Source organism: Theropithecus gelada, chromosome 1 (genome assembly GCF_003255815.1).
Source record: "Theropithecus gelada isolate Dixy chromosome 1, Tgel_1.0, whole genome shotgun sequence".
Classification (NCBI taxonomy): Eukaryota; Metazoa; Chordata; class Mammalia; order Primates; family Cercopithecidae; genus Theropithecus; species Theropithecus gelada.
In genome coordinates, this window is record NC_037668.1 from 75,197,546 (window position 1) to 75,209,680 (window position 12,135).

Here is a 12,135-nt window from a genome sequence, read left to right on the forward strand (position 1 = left end):
CCTGGTTAATCTCCCTATCTTAAGTCAACTGGTTAGTAACCTTAATTGCATCTGCAAAATTCTTGCCATGTAATATAACATATTCCACAGAAGAGCTAAGTATCCAAGGGTGAAGGTCATTGGGGCAGGCCGAGTTCTATGATGTCACCAGTGACCCTCACCCTTGTAAAGTGCCCTCCCCTTTGAGTGTGTGTTGAACCTGTGTTATGTTATGGTATGTGGCAAAAGATAGATTAACTGGGTGGGCCCAATCAAATCCCATGGGTTCATTAAAAGTGAGTTTTCTCTGGCTGGTAAGAGAGAAGGAAGTCAAAATCAAGTCATGAGAAGTACTTGACCTGCCTTTACTTGCTTTGAAGGGAGTGGGGGCATGTGCAAGGAAGGGAGAATGGCTTCTAGGAGCTCCACTCACCTCCAGCCGACAGCAAGGAAATGAGGACCTCAGTTCCACAGCTGGAAGGAACATTCTGCCAACAGTGTGAAAGAGGCTGGAAGAGCTTCTAGATGACATAGATGACAGCCCAGCCCTGCTGACATCTTTTTTTTTTTTTTTTTTTTTTGGTGGAGTCTCGCTCTGTCACCCAGGCTGGAGTGCATTGGCACAATCTTGGCTCACTGCAACCTCCACCTCCCAGGTTCAAGCGATTCTCCTGCCTCAGCCTCCTGAGTAGCTGGGACTACAGGCGCATGCCACCAGGCTTGACTAATTTTTGTACTTTTAGTAGAGACAGGGTTTCACCATGTTGGCCAGGCTGGTCTTGAACTCCTGACCTCAAGTGATACGCCACTCTCGGCCTCCCAAAGTCCTGGGATTACAGATGTGAGCCACTGCGCCCGGCCCCCACTGACATCTTGATTCAGATGTTGTAATACTGTGAGCAGAGATCCCAGTCAGTGGCACCCACCCAGATATATGAACTACAGAACTATGAGGTAATAAACAGGACTGCTCTAAGCTGCTGTTTGTGGTAATTTGTTATGCAGCAATAGAAAACTAATATGCCGGGCAAACAGCACATCATTGCCCGACCAAGGACATCTCTTATTATCTACCTACATCCTCCTTTTTTCCTCCTCCTCCTATTCCTCTATTTAAAAAATAATTTCGGCCGGGCGCGGTGGCTCAAGCCTATAATCTCAGCACTTTGGGAGGCCGAGACGGGCGGATCACGAGGTCAGGAGATCGAGATCATCCTGGCTAACACAGTGAAACCCCGTCTCTACTAAAAAATACAAAAAACTAGAAGGGCGAGGTGGCGGGCGCCTGTAGTCCCAGCCACTCGGGAGGCTGAGGCAGGAGAATGGCGTAAACCCGGGAGGCGGAGTTTGCAGTGAGCTGAGATCCGGCCACTGCACTCCAGCCTGGGTGAGAGAGCGAGACTCTATCTCAAAAAGAAATAAAAAATAAAAAATAGTTTCATCTGAATATTACTCATCCATAAAAAGGCTGATTCTGACACATGCTACAACACGGATGAACCTTGAAGACATTATGCTACATAAAATAAGCCAGTCACAAAAATAAAAATACTGTATGATTCCAAATATATAAGTAATCAGATTCATAGAGACAGAAAGCAGAATGGTGGTTGCCAGGGGCTGGGAGGATTGGGGAATGGGAGGATTGCTTAATGGGTCTGGAGTTTCAGTTTGGGAAGATGTAAAAGGTTCTGGAGATGAATGGTGGTAATGCTTGCGTAACAACATGAATGTACTTAATGCCATTGAATTGTACAATTAAAAATGGTTAAATGGGCTGGGTGTGGTGGCTCACGCCTGTAATCCCAACACTTTGAGAGGCCAAAGCAGGTGGATCACTTGATGTCAGGAGCTCAAGACCAATGTGGTCAACATGGTGAAACCCCATCTCTACTAAATACAAAAATTATCCAGGTGTCCTGGCACATGTTTGTAATCCCAGCTACTTAGGAGGGTGAGGCAGGCGGATCACTTGAACCTCGGAGGCAGAGGTTGCAGTGAGCCGAGATGGTGCCATTGCACTCCAGCCTGGGCAACAGAGCAAGACTTCGTCTCAAAAAAAAAATAAAAATAAAAAAACTCCAAAAAAAAAAGTTAAATGGTGAATTTTGTGTTATGCTTATTTTACCACAATAAAAACAATTTTTAAAATAGTCTCATCAAAGTAATGCATAACATGGTTAAAAAGCAACAGCCTCCATCTGCCTGACACCTTCTATGATGTCAAAGAGTTCAGACTCAGCCGTTTCTTCTAAGACTTGCCTTTATATATTTATTATGCTTCTCCTGCCTTTTTTTTTCTTAATGTAGGCAGAATAAATGGTAAAGATTTCAAACAGTGAAAATTAGGTCTTCATCCGACCCCCATTCTCTCTGTTCAAAAGCCCCCCTCAAAAAAGCAATGCCAGGTTTCCTGTATATTTTTCCCCTAGGTACTCAATGCATAAATAAGCATATTCTATACATATATACATAGCTTCTTTCTCTTTCTTCTTTCTCTTTCTTTTCTTTTTCTCTTTCTGTCTCTCTCTCTCTCTGCTTCCTTCCTTTCTTTCTTTCTTTCTTTTTTTTTTTTTTTTTTACAGGAGACCAGAGTTTTATTATTACTCAAACCAGTCTCCCCCAAAACTTGGGGACTGCAGTTTTTAAGGATAAAATGATGGGTAGGTGGTCGGAAAGTGGGGAGTGCTGATTGATCCAGTTGGAGATAAAATCATAGGGAGTCGAAGCTGTCCTCTTGCCCTGAGTCAGTTTCTGGGCAGGAGCCACAAGACCAGATGAGCTAGTTTATCAGTCTGGGTAGTGCCAGCTGATCTGTCGAGTACAGCGTCTTTAGTTACAGAAGAGGAAGGCAGTGGCAATCTGATATGTTAGGAACCCTGTACTGTGACTGTGTAGACAAGGTATGAGGCCAGCTCTCCTGAGGGGCTTTAATTGCTCTGTAACTCAACTTTGATTCCTTAAAGCAGTCTGTTTGTATTTGAAAGCATGCCATTCCAGGCAAAGCCTTGACAAAATAACCAGAATCTCCAACTGTGTCCCAAAGTCAGGCAATTGGTGCCGTGCAATTTTCCTTTGAATTGGGGGTCTCTTCAGTATAGTCCCTTCATGGTTTGCCAGGAAGATGTTACTGGAAAGGAGTCCCAATCCAGACCCCCAGAGAGGGTTCTCGGATCTTGCACAAGCAAGAATTCGGGATGAATCCATAGAGTGAAGTGAAAGCAAGTTTATTAAGAAAGTAGAGAAAAGAAAGGCTACTCCATAGACAGAGCAGCATAGCTCCTTGGCTACTCCATAGACAGAGGAGCATTGCTCCTTTGCTTTTTGCACAATGGTGACACATATGGACTCCCTCTTTTTTTTTTTTTGGACAGGGTCTCACTCTGTCGCCCAGGCTGGAGTGCAGTGGCGCGATCTCAGCTCACCGCCACCCCCACCTCCCGGGTTCAGGCGATTCTCCTGCCTCAGCCTCCTGAGTAGCTGGGACTACAGGCATGTGCCACCACGCCTGGCTAATTTTTGTATTTTTAGTAGAGACTGGGTTTCACTATGTTGGCCAGGCTGGTCTTGAACTCCTGACCTCAGGTGATCCGCCCGCCTTGGCCTCCCAAAGGATTATAGGCATGAGCCACCGCGCCCAGCCAACATTCTATTACATTTAAAAGCATATATATTTCTTGAATTTTCAAGAGCACTCTCTCGGTCTCTGTTTCTTTTTTCCTCATACCATCCAGTTGTATTTGATGATACAATGCCCCCTTGAATCCCTGGGAAAATGTAAATAGAGGGAAAAAACTATTTTTTAGTTCTTTTTTGTTTCTTGTGTTATTCCTATTTCCTCTGAGCCCATTTTATTTGTTTGTCTTTCTCTGAGTTTGGAGGCTTTCCTCAAATGTGTGGTCATCTTTGATTGTCCATTCATATTTAGGAATGAAGAACTAAAAAGCCCATTGACTAGCTGGTATGCCTTAGGTTGCCAGTGGCAACCAGTCAGTCAGTCACTAGAGTAGAGGACTTCTTCTCTCCACTCCCACCGCAGTGCCAGAGCATGTCTTCTGGGGACATTAGATTTCTCCAGAAACCCCCTGATCTCCCACCTGAAGCATAGATGCCAACTTTCCCAGTGCTCTGCACACAGTGGTGGGGACAGACTGTCCAATGTACAGACTTCCAATCAATCCCCTCTTTAAGCTCTGTGTCTTGCTGGTTCTGCCCAGGTGCTCCCTCCGTCGTCTCTGCACACACTCTACTGAGGTTTTCTCTGCCCTGCTGCATCTGTTACCTCCATTTGCTTTTTTTTTTTTTTTTTTTTTTTTTTTGGGTCTGGCTGGGGTTTAGTGGCACAGTCTTGGCTCACTGCAGCCTCTGCCTTGAGGACACAAGTGATCCTCCCACCTCAGCCTCCCAAAGTGTTGGGATTACAGGTATGAGCCACTACACCTGGCCCATTTGCTTTTTAGTGTCCTGAAATTTGTTGAAATATCTTGTCAACTGAGGTTACCTCACCCATTATCTTTATTGTTGTGGGTTTATTTATTTATTTTTTTATTCCTTAACAGTCATTTTACAAGGCCCTTAAGAGACAAGGGGATAAAACAAGTGATCAGTTTATCATCTCCGGTCATGACATGCCAGCTCAAGCTCACTCTTGCCCCCACTCAGTACCACACCGGCCCAATTGTGAGGTCCTCAAAGTGTCTCAGGCCTCCCATTATGGCTCCTTCCTCCCTTAACCCCAGGATTAGGGGGTTCCCAAAGTTCTCTCCTCCTCAGGAAAGCACTGTGGACTCCTTTATCCTGAGGATGCATGACAGGTGTCACAGTCTGTATTGGTTCAAACCTAACAAATGAAGTGTGAATGGTGCAATTTCAGTACTAGGCTTGGTTTGGTGAAGACAGATCTCAGGCATCAATGCAGTCCTTATATGTTTTGAGCACCTAAATTGGTATCATGTTACTCGCTGGTGATAACACAAGACTGACTCTCCCAAAGGACTGAGACAGTTTCTGGAAAGGGGCTGTTCTACTCAGCACTACACTGTGTCCTCAGACCCTGACATGCAGCCTGTGATCACTGAGGGGCTTTTGTGGTCCCTGACCAATGAGACGTAAAGCCTGGTTGCCCTGGTGGTAGCTGCATGGGGCAGACCCATGGGCCTAGGTGATATCCCCAAGACTAGGACACCAGGCCTCCTAGAGGCCCCTACCTAGAGGATCTCCAGCAGACAGGATCTGACCAACCAGCCTGGTTTGTGCAGGACTGAGGGGTTTCCCAGGACATAAGATCTTCAGTGCTAAACCCAGAAAGTTCTAGGCATATGGGGATGAGTTGGTCAACTTACATGCAGAGGGCTTCTCTGCTGGCCTCTCCCTCCCTTCAACTTCAGGCTCTTTCCATAGAGGAAGGTTTGGGGCCTTGCTGGCTGCTCTAAGCTAACTTGCCAGGGTCCCAACTAGACCCCTCTGCCCAACCCCCAAATTATAGGCTCACTCCCATCTCTTCCCCATCACTGGGCTGTAAAGGACAGTCTGGCTTCTCCCAGGGCAGAAGCCCTTCTACAGCCTCCTTCACCGGTCCCCCAGCTCTGCCTGTAGCCCCCGAAATGGGAGCTGGGGTTGCTGTGTCCCTCACAAAGGGCTTTCCTGACACCTCCCCTCAATATTCCAACAATGACCTCATTGGACTCCTCTTCCTCATCTCAATTAATAATGCTATAAAATAATGATAAATGACATTTGCAGATCACTTATATGTCAGACCTCATGCTAAGCTTTTACTATATATCACCTCATTTAATCATCTGAATGACATCACAGGCAGGTACTATTATCCTTATTTTACAAATGAGGAAACTGAAGCTCAGAGAGGCTAACTTACTTAGAGCCACACAGATGGTCATAATTGCAGAAATAGAGCTCAAACCTAGGAGTATCTGATGCCCAAGTCTAAGAATGTGAAATGGTCTTGAAATGTCCAGTTTAAGTCCCGCCTCCTCCAGAAGGCCTTCTCCAATCATGTTTGCCCCCCCACACCAAACTTTCACAGAAAACCCAACTCCAATGGCTTAACTCTTTTTTTCTTTTTCTTTTTTTTTTTTTTTTTTTTTAGGTGGGGTCTCACTCTGTCGCCCAGGCTGGAGTGCAGTGGCGTGATCTCGACTCACTGCAAGCTCCGCCTCCCGGGTTCACACCATTCTCCTGCCTCAGGCTCCCAAGTAGCTGGGACTACAGGTGCCCACTGCCACGCCCGGCTAATTTTTTGTATTTTTAGTAGAGATGGGGTTTCACCGTGTTAGCCAGGACAGTCTTGATCTCCTGACCTCGTGATCCGCTAGCCTCGGCTTCCCAAAGTGCTGGGATTACAGGCGTGAGCCACCGTACCCGGCTGGCTTAAACTTTTAGGACATTATTTGTTTACTTAACAAGAAGTCCTTGTAGGGATGGTGCAGTAACTTAGATATAACAAGGACCACAACTCTTTCCATCTTACTATATCATTATCCCAAGGGTATAGGCATGGCAGATTGTACTTACCCAATATAATACTTGGACACAACAATATCTCCCACACCACTTGCTCTTCTGCAGTGTGACCTTGCCATTCCCTCATCAACAGGTACAGTCTAATTCTCTTCCCTTTGAATCTGGGCTAGCCTCAGTGATTAGTTTAACCAATACAATGTGGAGGAAATGACATTTTGAACTTTCAAGGTTAGGTCGTAAGTCTTGCAGCATCTGTCTGGGCTTCTTAAAAGTCTTAGTCTTAAAACACTTGCCCTTGAAAACCAGCTGCCATGCTGTGAGACACCTGAGCCATAAGGAGGTGCCCTGGTGAAGAAAGTGACCAGGTCAAGAGCTCCGGATGAATTCCCAGGGAATATGCAGCATCAACTGCCAGCAATGTGGGTGAGCCATCTTGGACATTCAGTCCAGTAGTCTTTAAATGAGTCTTGGTCAGACTGCAAGAATGTGAAAGCCCTCATGTAGGACCTGTTCAGTTCAGCCCAGTCAACCTACAGGATAGTGAAAGATAATAATACATTGTTTTAAGGTACCAAATTTTGGGGGTGATTTGTAAAGCAGTAATAGATAATTAAAACAATTGGCTTTCTTCTCGCCTGTTGCCTCAAGTTATAAGATGACTGCTTCAGCTCCAAGCATCATTTCTTTTTTTTTTCTTTTTTTGTTTTTTGAGACGGAGTCTCACTCTGTTGCCCAGGCTGGAGTGCAGTGGTGTGATCTCAGCTCACCACAAACTCCACCTCCCAGGTTCAAGTGATTCTCCTATCTCAGCCTCCCAAGTAGCTAGGACTACAGGCACCTGCCACCACACCCGGCTAATTTTGTATTTTTAGTGGAGATGGGGTTTCACCATGTTGGTCAGGCTGGTCTTGAATGCCTGACCTCAGGTGATCCACCTGTCTCGGCCTCCCAAAGTGCTGGGATTACAAGCATGAGCCACTGCACCTGGCCTCCAAGCAGCACTTCAAACAACCATATCTAAAAGCAGAAGTGAGTACAGAGCAAAGGCTTTCTCCTTGAGTGACTTTAAGAGGGACGAAAATCTTAACCCAGAAGTCCCCCAGTATTATCTCTGCATATCTCATTGGCCAGAATTGGGCTATACCCTCTCCTAACCAAGAGAGAAATGGGCAAAGGAAAAGGAAGAGGGAAATGATTGTCGGGTAGACAACCAACAGTGTCTGCCATACTTGTTGATGTGGTGGCTCTAGGAGAAAGAAGAGTCAGGTGGGAAAATGATCCAAGGCTAAAGAAGGAGCCTTCCCTATTTCCAGAAGCAAAGCCTCAGTGGCAACAAGTCTATTGAAAGCTCCTTCTTTAGATAGATAGCATGGTGTGCTGACTAGAGTTCTGCTCTGGGAGGCAGAACCTGGCTCTAGTGTGGTATAATATTGCTGAGTCAGTTTCCCATTTTGTGCCTCAGTTTCCTCATCTGTACAATGAAAGGATTCCTTCTAATTCCTTCAGGTTAGGAGAAGCCAGGGCAGAAGGGAGGTGCTGGAAGCTTAGCTTGTGTGTAGGTGGTGAATGGTCCAAGTCAAGCTCAGCAGAGCCTGCCTCTAGCCACAGATGCTGGGATTTACCAAACAAACCCTAATCACTTAATGAGAAATGAAAATGGTGCCTGGTTCCTCCACTTAATTACCCCTTTGAAAACAACACACAGGAGATTTATGGTAATCACCATAATCACCTCATAAAAACCCGAGTGTTTAAAGATGGACACGCCTCATTTCTGGGAGGAATTAGAGGCAAAAATCAAGGCAAGGAATTTCTGGCCTGCCTTGGCCTTGGCTCCCTGGAATCCAGAACTCTGGCCACAGAGTGCCCGCTACCCTGGATAGCCTCCTGGTCCCAGCCAAATATTGTTCCTAATGCTCCACAGCCAAGGTGTCCTTGCAGGCCTGCTTCCTGGGTCTCCTCTGTCATGATGTACCAAGAAGACTCACAATTCTGAAGGTCAGGTGGAGGTCCTTTAGGAGGAGACAGGAACATCTCTGAGTCCTGTCACTTATAAAATCTGAGCTAAAAGACTGGAGGGGAGGTTGAGGGACACAGGTTGTTCCTAGCTGTGGAAAGCCATAGCTCATAGGTTTTCCTGAGGCCATCCAGTCCTGACTTGTACATCTCCCATGACGAGGAATCTAGATCTCCCGGGACATTTACTGAGATACACAGACAGCTAGAAGATTCACACCCTGCTCAGCAGAAATCTGTCCTCTTTCAGCTCCTTATAACTAGACTCAGATCACTGGGCATCAAGGTTGTAAGTGTCCTCTGGGTTTATCTTCCCTCCATAGCAATTTCTTTCTTTCTTTCCTCTCACTCTCCTATGTGCAATTCCTTCATTTATTCAAAACTATTAAATACCTAATGTGCATCAGAGACTATCAATTATTTTTTTTTTCCATTTTTTAAAAGAGATGGGGTCTCATTCTGTCACCCAGGCTGAGTGCAGTGGCATGATCATAGTTCACTGCAGCCTTGAACCCCTACACTCAAGCAATCCTCCCGCCTCAGCCTCTCGTGCCCGGCTAATTTTTAAATTCTTTGTAGAGATGGGGTTTCACTATGTTGCCCAGGCTGTTCCTAATCTCAAGCACTCCTCCAGCTTTAGCCTCCCAAAGTGCTAGGATTATAGGCATGAGCCATTGTACCCAGCTTGACTATCAATTCTTAACACAGTAGGCAGAATGATCCTTTGAAAACCTAAACCAGATCATGTTACTCCTCTGTCACTCTCCAGTGCCTTCCCAAATCAGAGTAAAGGCACAATCTTACAGTGCCCTGCAGGACTCTCATGTCCTGCCCTTTGCTCACTCTGCTTAAGCCACACGGGTCTCCGTGCTGTTCCTGGAAAACACCAGATCCTCTCCCGCCTCCACAACTTAGTACTAGCCCACTGTATTCCCACTGCCTGGAATGCTTTTTTTGTGTATCTACATGGCTCCCTCTCTAGCCTCCTCCAAGGCCCTTCCTGACTTTCTTACACAAAATTGGACACCCTCCTTCTCTATTATACTATCCTGCTTTATTTCTGTCCATATTGCTTATGACCATCCAAAACAATACACTGCAAAATTTGCTTATTTATCTTGCTTAATGTCTATTTCTCTCTTCTAGGGGTCAAACTCCAGAGGGCAGGGGTTTTCTATCCTCTCTCTCTCTCTCTCTCTCTCTGTTGTATCCCAAACACCTAGCACAGTGCCTGTCACATAGTGGGCAATAAATATTTGTTCAGTGAATGAACTAATGGGGATAGAGCAGTGAAAAAGATAAAGCCCACGCCCTCAAGGAACTTAAGGTCTAACAGTAGAAGCAGACACCAGACAGTCACCCACAGGACTGAGCAACTGAATGATGCATGTGGATAAATGCTAGGTAGGGAAGTAGCAGGTGTAATGACAGTGGTCTGACTGTAGCCAGGAACACTGTCGTGAGTTACTCCAAAAAGCTGTTTGTGAGAGGATTGGAGTTCAGGGTGATGAGGGTTTGGAGCCACAAAGCTCTGGGAGGAAAAGATGCTGGAGAAGCTCAGATTGTCACTTCTAGGCCCTTTAAAGGTGATGGGACTCCAGGCAGAGGGTACTATCTGCAAACGGTGTTCAAGTGCCCACTCTGCCATGTCCAAGACACGTGCTCTGGAGCAAGCCACCTTGGCGCTGGAGTACTTGCTTCCTTATCTCTAAGATGAACATGGGATAACTAGCTCTTAGGCTGGTTGGGAGGTACAAGTGAAATGTTTGTCAGAGCTGGAACCTGCAGATATTCAATAAATGCTAGCTCATTTTCTGCTCCCTTCTTCTTTGTCAAACCTTTTAACATCCAGCCTCCTTTTACCTGGTCACTCCGTTCTCTCTCCTGGCCCTGTGTAAGCATGAAGAGCTGTATGAAAAAGGGAAACATCTAATCATCATAAATGTATAACTGCAGGTTAACAAAGGTTAACAGGATCTTTCAGGGGCAGAATTTGACAGATTAGACCGATCTCTACTGTGCCCCAGGATGCTTGGCTTTGTTGCAATTAACTAAATCTCCCATCAGCCTCCCGGCCTGATGCCTGTTGGCCTATAGGACCATGCCACTAGAATGAAGTTGGAGCAGGGGGTGGCACACACAGCTAGGCCCTGTGGTTCTGCCCATGGCCTTCCTCTGGGGGAAGCCCTCCTTGACTACAACCTAGAGAGAGCTCCTGCACATACCCATACATACACATACACACATGCAACACATATGCAGAGCTACACACAGCTCCCAACTCCACCCCACACCATGGGAGGATGGACTCCCAGCCCCTCAAATCTTTCTCTCTTATTGGTAGGTGGAGTAGGAGGTTGATAAGGAGGCAGCAAGCATATTACTATTTCCCATGGTTAGCATGGACAGTGGGCACACTCAGGCACTGAGCAAATTTTCACCTGTGCAGGGGCCAGCCCTAGCATTAGGCAACAGAGAAGCAGATGAATCAGATCAGAGTCCTGGCCTCAGGGCTCACATTCTAGTGGGGGAAACAGGTACTTGCACAGGTAATTATAATATAAACTACACAGTAGTGGGTCCAAGTGGGAACCTACAAGAAGAGAGCTTATTTTCCCTTTGGGCTAGGGCAAGGCTGTAGGGATTAGGCAGCCTTTGAGCTGGGCTGAGGTAGGATGGAAGGGCTCCTAGGCAGATAGAACTGCATGAAGAAAGGCACAAAGGTGGGATAGTGTGGTACAAGTTCAGGAAATGACAAAGCCTCTGATGTCAGGGTCAGGCTAGAGCATAGGATGGGGACATAACTGCTTTCACTGTAATGATTTGGTTTGTAACCACCCCTGGAAAACCCCTCCACGAATTAATGCCTCCCAGTCCCTCCCTATACCCACTTGATACCTTGGATGGTTTTGACCAGAAGAACTCTTTCTTGTTTACTGCTTCACTGCTTCACCTCCCTGCCTGGCCGCACATTCAGCTCCTTCAAGTCAGCCTCCCTTGCATCACCTCAAGGACACAGCAGTCCTGCACTCTGGCCCACACTGGCCTTGTCATCTGATCATCTCAAATGGCTGAAGTACCGAGATGATTTCACACAACAGCACCCTTTCTAGTAAAGGTACTTTGCTATATGCTATCTTAGGATGCTATTTTCATAAGAAATCCACTACAGTCAGTTTAGACAAAGAAAGGGGAAGTGATTACAAGGGAACTGGAAGTCTAAAGGAACCAAACACAGAAAAGGACTTGGCCCAGACTTGGGAAAGCTCTCAGGAGTTTCTCCCTGCCTCTGTGCTCTTTTCTCTTCCCGGACGGACCTTCTCCACCAATCAGATCACATGGAGGAAAACATGCCTGCTGACAGCACCTGACAGGTCCAGCCATGTAAAAACAGTCTCCAAATTCCCAAGAGGAGGCGACCGGTATAACGGAACCGCATGTCCAACCCTGGCCCAATCAGCTTTGGGTAGTGGCATGGGGTCCCATAAAACAAACATGGCTGCTAGGCTACACCTCGGGGGGTCATTTCTCATAGTCATGTGGATTGGTGAGTGGGCTGTTCTGAAAGAAGGGAGCACAGCAGATATCCCAAAGATGCCCATTACACACCTATAATATAGTGTGACAAAATGCTCATACGACTTCTAGTTCCTAGAC